Source organism: Papaver somniferum, chromosome 9 (assembly GCF_003573695.1).
Source record: "Papaver somniferum cultivar HN1 chromosome 9, ASM357369v1, whole genome shotgun sequence".
In the NCBI taxonomy this organism is placed as follows: domain Eukaryota; kingdom Viridiplantae; phylum Streptophyta; class Magnoliopsida; order Ranunculales; family Papaveraceae; genus Papaver; species Papaver somniferum.
The window spans coordinates 103,157,706-103,163,339 of NC_039366.1; the positions used below are offsets into that span (position 1 = coordinate 103,157,706).

Below are 5,634 nucleotides of genomic sequence, written 5' to 3' on the forward strand. Positions count from 1 at the left end.
GATGGTAACCATAGTTGGGAGGACTTCAATGAGTTTTTTTTATCTCCACTCTCCTTTCTTCATTTCAAGTTTTATTGACTGGCTTTTCCCTAGAACAAAAATCCTAAAATCACTCTCATTTCTATGGGTCCCAATCAACAACTGCATGCATTCTATAGAAAATGAAGACATACAAATCCGGAACGTTTTTGAAAAATTTGATATTGACATCAAACAAATTTCACAATATTCTCTTTCAATTATACCTGTTCTCTGTGTTACCTGGAAGACTTTTAACCCATTTCACACACATTTTGGGAACATTTCTTCCTCCTTAAGCTCAAAATTAAATGTGGTGAAACTGTTCAATGAAAATTAGGTTCACTACAGCTCACTTAGTTCACCAAAGAAGGTAGAAAAATAATTCCAAGCTTTATATCATCGCTCGAACCGGAATGAATAGGTAAGAGCTTCACATGCGCAACTCCTTTTCATTCAATAATATTTACCGACATAGAAATATTCTCGCTTGCAATACAGAAGCAAAGAAAAATCTCGGAGCACTAGAGTTTGAATCTGACCTACTCGATCGGCCTACTCCACATTGGTGCATTCGGTATGAACACCACTAATTGATATCAACATGAGCGGCACAACAACATTACCTTATTCAATTCTTGAGCCTATCTTGCCCCAACCAAGAACCAAAAGAGTGCCTGCGAATCTGAAGCTTGTACTTGCACTATGCATCACGACCAGTTGTACACGTTTTGATCGGCGTATGGTGCACCCAAATAGATCTGATGTATTTGAAGCTTCTAGAGAAAGAATCAACATCATCCAAAACAGAAGCAGTGATTGAACTTCAATGAATCCTACGCTTTCTGTTCCAACTACTACCACTCAAGAATTCCATAAATGGCAAACCAAACTCCTATAAGAACACCAGATAATCCCGTCTCAAATCACATTACTAGTTGGAAATTTGTGTGTAAGGTTCAAGTCATGGCTTCTTCATCTTCTGCTCTCATTCTTTTATCTCTTTTAATCTTCTCATTTTCCGCTCTTGCCATCTCAAAATGTCCATCTGCTTCTGATGAGAAAGTCTTTTAAGTCTTTATTATGAAACTTTCTGCCCTGGCTGTTCAGAGTTCATAGTCCATTATCTCCCAAAATTTTTCGAAACGGACTTATTGACATTGTTGTTCTCAATCTTGTTCCGTATGGAAATGCTAATCTTTTGAAAAACGGCACAATCATCTGTCAGGTATATCTCTATCTATCTGATTTTCTTTTATTGTAATTCATTTCACGTATGACACTTCCGATCAACTAAGTGATCGGTTCTTTTTCCGTTTGATATTTTGCAGCATGGTCCATTTGAGTGTTTCTAAAATACAGTGGAAGCATGTGCGATCAATTCCATGCCTCAGGATGAGTATTTCGAATTCATACGTTGTACGGAGAATTTCATTGCTGAAGGAAAGGCAGAGGAATCGTCTTCTTGCTTGTACAAAACGCCCGGCCACGGGAAGATTCTTCATGACTGCTACACAAGTGGGAGGTGACAAATGGTATAGACCGATTGTTCCCGTGTTGCATTGCATTCTCTATCGTGTTGTATTGCATCTAATCCGACTCTCTCCTGACCTTTTTTTTACAGCTAGAATTACGCTGTGCAAATGTAACTGCTGCTCTTAAACCTCCTCATGAATATGTTCCATGGGTGACTGTGAATCAAGTACCCATACGTATGGCAAGTTTTCTCAACACTCAGATCTCACTCTCTTCGTATTCATCCTATTATGAATTTCGATCGACGTTTTTGTTTCTCTCTACTAATATTAATGTTTATAAACCGACTTCGTTTCTCTTATTTGCAGGACATTGAGAACTTCATGAAATGCATCTGCAAGGCCTACAAAGGTATTTCTACACCTAAAGCTTGTCAGCAAATGGGCATCATCCCTGCAGAACCAAAACAAGACAAGAAAGTTTGCCGCGTGAACGACACATCTGGGATGACTAAGCCAAGGCCTCGAGGAATTACTGGGTGGAAGTTCTAATCTCTGAAATATCCTAACCTATTGTTAAGGATACCATAGTTATCGGTGCTAAAGACTCTCAACAGAGTCAGAAGTCTGACCGAGTTATTAACTAGAGTCTAATGCCAAACTATACGGCATGTTCAGTCTTTTAGGGTTTGTTAAACTGTTAAGCAAATCTGTAACTGTTTGTTGAATGTCTTTTAGTATAAACAAAATTGTTATCTCCACTAAAAAATATGTGGAAGATATTCTACCAAATATCATGTTCTAAGTTGGTATCAGCCAGAGATCCAACCCACGCTTCTCTTTCAGAAAACCAAAAAAAAAAAAAAAAATTCAGAAAATTCAATACCGATGGCAGCAAACACCAACAATCTCATACCACCGTACCAGTGTTCGCAACCCTAACTTCAGCGAGCTTTTGCTCGCTGAAAACACCAGTTCCCTTTCATCCATTCCCTCATCCACTGCATACATCCCAGTCTCCTCTGCTTTTCCATCTGCATACATTCACAACACCTGCATACCCTCCATTCCACCAATATCCATCCACCAACAGCATTCCATCACCATCTTCACCACCTGCACATCACACATCACTTGAAGGTCCTGAACCCATTACTTGCTCGCTGCCGCCTTCGCATCAGTTCGTACCACCAGTCCATACATCCAACTCCATTGTACCTGCAGCAAGAAGTGCTCATTGACCACCGCATCGCCATCAGGTCTTTCCATCACAGTTGCACTCACGGCATCAATTACCATTCTACTGTTACCAGGCCACAGTTCCAACAAACGCAGCACCACAACCCACTCCATCTCGCCGCAGCTGTTTTGGTTTGCTTAGTTGGTTCCGTAGTCAAGTTTTCTATATGTGTTTTGTTTCTGTACCATGAACTCAAGTTGCTAATTGCATCTTGATTAGGGACAATTTTTTATGTCATAAACATGAACTTTACATCATCTTTAGGTGTTTGTTCTTCTTCCATATCACCAGTACCATCAACTACTTTATTCACATCATCCAATTACATACAACACAAATTTTTATCACCAGATCATAAGCATTCATCACCACCATTAACATTGTTTGCTGCTAAGAAAGCTTGTTTGAATGTCTCTTCTAGTGGCAAAGAGAGTCTTTCGATTGATATATCAACACTTTAGATCTGGTACTAAAAGCATTCTTAAAAACCAGTTCTAAACAAATTTCAATACCTTTCAACACCAATGCTAAAACAAATCATTACCATTACCAATTATATTTGTTAACCAACACAGATCAATACTATCAATTGAAGAGGTATTTCGACTATCTCACACAACCATTTGAAGAGGTATTTTGACTATCTCACACTATGAATTTGAAGAGAAACACCAATTTTCTCATACAAAAGAACTATCTTCATTACGGTTCCAGTACATTAGAAGCAAGTTGCACCTTATGCCAGCTTCAGTACAACTTGACGGGGAATGTTAAGGATACCATAGTTATCGGTGCTAAAGACTCTCAACAGAGTCAGAAGTCTGACCGAGTTATTAGCTAGAGTCTAATGCCAAACTATACGGCATGTTCAGTCTTTTAAGGTTTGTTAAACTGTTAAGCAAATCTGTAACTGTTTGTTGAATGTATTTTAGTATAAATAAAATTGTTATCTCCACTAGAAAATCTGTGGAAGATATTCTACCAAATATCATGTTCTAAGTCCTATTATCACTACTCATGCATCAGCCAGTCATATATAATCTGTTTGTAGTAAATCGTATGTAGAGATCATTGATCACATTTAGTCCAAAGTATTGGTACTCTGAAGGAATGTAGTATTGGTACTCTGAAGGAATGTAATTGGGGCTATTGTGATGATGATCTGATCTTGTTTTGTTTTCTTAGTAGGAAGAAATAATAACTGATGATGATATTGTTTTTCAAGCAGTAATTTCGTTCATTTTCTAAATTCTAAGGAATTTTAGTTATAATATCGCAAACACTGAGTTTAGTTTTCATTTATATCAATGAAATATCATCTCTGGCGAGGGTGCTCGAGGCAAACCCATCTCTGGTAAATTTAACTAAGACCTCCGTTGCCGGCGAGTAATCCCTTGTTTTTTGAAGTCAAAAAAGTTAAATCCTGTCCTTTAGGGAGTTACTTGTCGTCAAATGACTAGTGAATGTACATTTTAACTGCAACTAAATCCATGCCTCACCTAAAAACTTTTGAGGACTGAAGTATCATAACCGCTACTAACGCAGTTGAATCCCAACGTGAACAGTTCAAAATTAACCATTTTGTGAGTTGCCACTTGGCACCTCAAATTTGAAGGCGAGATGAGAGCAGCAGCTATGAGTGGCAGAAGTTTGAGGTTTGGGGATGACTAGTGGTTTAGTAAGCAGTGTAGGTCCGAAGTTAAAGTGTCCAAGACCGTACATATAAGTTGTCTAAGGATTCAAGTGTTGGTGATAAGTTTGTCTAATGGCTGGCAGGGACTCTGTCCATAACCGCAATATCAATATCTAATATACTGAGAAGAAGCAGAAACCAACTACTATTGTGAGAATGACTGATCATAAAACGAAGAGTAAGAAACCCCAGTAGACTGTAGAAAACGAAGAGTAAGCTCTGCTTCGTCATGCTGACGTGAGCTCTCAATTCCTCTCCATGTTCCCTGCAACTCAAACTCTGAAAATCTTTCTTGCTAGCATTCATCAGTTAATTCACTTCCTTGTTATCATCATTGGTAGTTATATCAATTACACAATTTTCTCTCTTCTCTGTTCTTTCTTCGATCAAAAGACCTACACAAAAAGTCCCACTACAAAAAGTGCAACTCAAAAACAACATTCAACAATTTCCAAATCAAAAGTAAACAGTTCATTAAATTATTTCCAAAAAGTTTCCAAACCAGTATTCATCATTACACCCAAAATCCATTCCCAAATTGTTACATTCATACTATCTCCGAACAAACTGGAAATTACCCTGAACAAAAAAACCTGAAACATTTACCCCATGTACTAAACCATCAGAAACATCATAACCCATACCAAGTAACTAAAACTGAAGAAAAAAACAGTATTGTTCATCAAAATAACCTTCAGAACCCCACTTTCTACACACATCAACAACACCATCAAACTAGAAAAGAAGCCGGCCGCATAATTGAGAAGGAAAACAAAATACTTACAACCATCTTCAACAAAATAAAGAAGAGTAGGAGCAAGATCAAACATCGGAAAAGCTGCTTTGTGAAAAACTTGTGGACCGCTTTCAGAATTTACTCTAAACCTGAAAATCTAACTCTTTTCGACGCCTGTGAAGAGACTACCAAAAGTCCTCTACATCTGTGCGCCATCCCTCATGTTCATACCTTTCACTATCATCACTGTCAGATGGTGCTGGTGAAGTATCACTCGATGATGCAGTATCCTCATCCTATGTATCCTCGTCAGTACCTCCACTCCCAATCTTTGCATCCTGCATATCTGTATCCCTCTCCTCAGGCTCACCCTCTCGCATGGTCCTTGCTAGAATATTTGGATTGGAAAGCTCATACTCGAAACGACTCCTTAACCTGCGCTCATGATATTCATCCATTATCCTCCGATCCT

At 38.4% G+C, this 5,634-nt stretch overlaps 1 long non-coding RNA gene across 1 annotated transcript; it reads left to right on the forward strand.

The window, feature by feature from the left end:
• The first annotated feature begins 1,138 nt into the window (after positions 1 to 1,138).
• Positions 1,139 to 1,808, forward strand: LOC113307702. Its single transcript, XR_003339239.1, has 3 exons — positions 1,139 to 1,246; positions 1,350 to 1,553; positions 1,643 to 1,808. It is a non-coding gene; the product is annotated as an uncharacterized LOC113307702 (long non-coding RNA).
• Positions 1,809 to 5,634: the final 3,826 nt, after the last annotated feature.